The following is a 3,864-nucleotide window of genomic DNA, read 5'->3' on the forward strand; positions in this document are numbered from 1 at the left end:
CTAAGGTCTTCATAAATATCCTTAGTCAAATTGAAGGACATGGTGCACTTGGTATATAATGCCTTACCTTCAAGCTCACATCTCCTTAACACTTTGATGCAAGCATCAAGAGCTCGTAGACCATTCCTAATGTTTTGACAGATAGTATCAAACATCTAAGAATCATGATTTTCTTGTACTTGAACTATTTCCATATTTGTTAAGTTAGTGAATTCAACATCAAATACTTGAATCACTCCCTTTTCTCTATCCTTTGGATCTAGATCTACTAATTTTACTATCATTGTACCTTGTAACTTTTCAGTTACATCCACAAGATTTTTTTGTAAACTCTTCACATGTTTTTTCTTATTGATTATGTTATTTATAGATGATATCATCTCCATCTGTTCATCATCATATGAGCCTCTTAGAGATGCAATGGTAAGAGATGTGTTTGGTGCACTAGTCTTGTTATCCACTTCTCCTTTCTTCTTCTTCTCTTCCTCTTCTTTTCTCTTCTTTTCTTCATCTTCTTTCTTCTTTTGTTCCTCTACTTCTTTCTTCTTATTCTCATCTTCTTCCTTCTTCTACTTTTCATATTCTTCATTCTTCATCTTCTCATCTTCTTCCTCCTTCTTAAATCATCTTTTTATTTCCTTTTCTTCTCATCTTCCTTCCTTTTCTTTTCTTCTTGCTCTTTCTTTTTCTTCTCTTCTTCCAATTTCTTCTTTTACTTTTCATCCTTTTTCTTCTTCTCCTCTTCCTCCTTTCTTTTCTTTTCTTCTTTGTCTACTTCTTCTTCAGATCTCAAAATACTAGAGATATTTCAAACAATGTTTTGTCCATGATCCTTACAAGGATCTTCAGCGATGTCAACTGTAACCTTATTACCATTAATTTGTATAGTGTCAATTTCAATTGTGATCTAGGGTGTTGTTTCATTTTCTTTGCTCAGATCTTCGATCATCTACACAATTTCCTTGTTAGTTACTTCACTAACTTTGTGATAATTACCACCCATTATCATTATGACCCCTTTCTTATTTATAAGATAAGGTTCTAAATTTATCATTAATTTTTCCATATGTTCTTCACTATCCTCTTATAAAACTTTTTTAATATAGTTTTTCCTAATAGTTTTTCCCTCTTTTGCAACTCTTTTCATTCTGTTTGTTAGCCTCTCATTGAGGTATTTTTGAACATCATCCTTTACATCCTCAAATTTCACATTAGATAGTATGACATGGCTAATATCAACATTCTCTAACTCTAATATGTCAATTCCAATATACAAGTGGGTATGTGTAGGATCATGGTCAACCAAACTATGCCCTTAAGTAGCAATAAAAAATTAGAAAATCAGGGTTATGTCAACTTGACATGCAATTCTCTATTTTTTTATTAACTTTATATAAGAAGTTGAGAGAAAAGAATCTCTAGAAAATTGAATCTAGTTTCTAAACTACTAGGACTTATCTCAAAAAAATAAAAATTGATTGGTCAAAATTTTGAATTTTAATGCAAGATTACAACAAATTTAGAACAAAAATAAGTAGGTGTATGTCTGACCACCTTAATCAAAATCAAATGATAATATTTTTAAATAATATTCTAGATATAAGTAGTAGACTCATGTCTGGATGTGATACATATTTTTGGGTATTTTTATTCTAAATAAATAATAATTAATTAATTTTTAACTTTAGCATTTTTAGAATAAAAAAATCTCGTGTCTGACCACCTTAGCTAATTCAAAACTTGATAAAATTCAAATTTTTTATTTTTTTTCTTATAGTAGAAGCAACATAGAATGTGATGCATTTTTTGAATTTAAAAAATGTTGTACCATTTGAAAGTTATAGTTGTTTTTCAAGTAGTGTGTTAGTTCACACTTTATACGTAACTCCATTAGAAATAAGTAATAATTACTTACTAAACTCATAATTTGACAAACATTACATTTATGGAAAGATAATAACATTCTTAACAAACCCTTTTCATTTCATCAAATTTTGGTGAAAAAAGAGTCGTCAACTACATGTTTAAAGTAAAAATCACATAAAAACAAGCCAAAAGTGTATTTTTAGGATGTTTTTAAAGTTGACCATATAGGTTTGGTATCAAAAAATATAGTAGACCTTATAAAGATATTAATTATTTTCATTTAGTATTAGGGTGGGTGGGAAAAAAGTTGGAATAGATTTTAAAATGGTTTGAGATATTTTAGAACTACAAATTTTTCAGATCACCACTTTTTAGCACACTGTGATCTTGCAAATACCTAAGTGATAAAACTTATTCAATTGTACAAATTTGTACTCATTAATAATGGTGTTGTTAACCTTTTCAATTTTTGGATTCCAGATCTTTCTTCCTAATTGTGTAATCTTAGGTTTCTTCTCTATGACCTTCTAAGGCTTTACTATACCTCATTTCTTCGTGCTTGGTAAGCTTGGCATTATTTCCTTCTACCTCTTTGTAGGTCCTGTTATCATTTCTTCCATTATCTTTTTTCTTGTATAACCGGGTGACTCTTGCTTCACATCTCCAAGTATAATTGATTTTCTCTTTACTTCAACTTCCTTCTCTTTTTTTCCTTTGTTGGTGGTATGGAAGGTGTGATTGGTGCCTGATATTGAGATACTATTGCATAGGGGGCAATAGGTACTATAATAGAAGGTACAACTACCATCACTCCATCTGTCATTTCTATTTTTTTTGTTTATGAATTTTGGGTCCATGATGATGTTCCTCATACCCATTTTGCAAAATCTTGCAATGTGATCAAACTTATTGCATAACTGACATACATGTGTACTCCTCTGATTATGTCCCTTGTGATCAATTGGTTCTCTATAATTTCTAGCAATGTTTCCATGATTTTTACACTTGTAAAACACAATATTTCTCCTTGTTCCTTGATTAGATCTTATTGAGGATCTCCTTATTTCATTACTTGAAGGGTTAGTATCCCTGAACATTATATTATTGTTGGATAAAAGTACAAACCTATGTCACCCTTTTGTAAAGGAAAAGGCTAACAAAAGTATAATTGTCCACCTTCAATTATATAAAACTAGTAATATTATTTAGAATTTGAAAATGGAGTAAACTAATGAAATGTATAAAAATTGATCAAGTTTAGGATTATAATTTTTAATAATTATTTGGAATAAGAATTTGATATATTTTCATAATTTTTTATAGAAAATTTTTCAGCTACTGAAAAATGCTAAAAATTTGGGATCTAGTTCCCACCACAAAACTATATGGAAGTAAACTTATTTCCCTTTGATCTTAGACTATGTTAAAGATATCATATACATCTAGAATATTCAAAAATAAAAATTGGTTTTAGACCTATATTTTCTCTTTTATAATGACTCAAATTTCAACTTGCCTGAAATCGATAGTTTTCATTTCCCACCACATTTTTCAAAGCATATATATTTTGACCCAAATAAAAATTATACATTCTACAAGAGGATTCTCTCCTTTAGAATGTCATATAAGTTTTGATTTTTTTTTATATGATTAAATTTTTTTCTTTCCCAAAATTGACATCTTTTAGAGTGTTCAAATACATGTTTGTAGATTTCTTTAATTATAATATACTATATCTATTTAAAACACTATAAACTCTATATGATAATATTCTTGACTTTGAGCTCTATAAAATAGTGTTTATAAGTTATTTAAAAAAAATCATAAAAATAGTAAGAGTTATCGAAACACTAGTTTTCTGAAATTATTATATTTCTTTAGTAATTGGATACAAACTAGTATAAAATATGCATTTAATAGAAATTTCCAATTGGAAAAGTGTGAGACCATATATAATTTATCTAGAATAACTTATTTTAGATCATATGTTTGAACAAA

Source organism: Cupressus sempervirens, chromosome 4 (genome assembly GCF_028749045.1).
Source record: "Cupressus sempervirens isolate cs-2001-9-10 chromosome 4, ASM2874904v1, whole genome shotgun sequence".
NCBI lineage: Eukaryota > Viridiplantae > Streptophyta > Pinopsida > Cupressales > Cupressaceae > Cupressus > Cupressus sempervirens.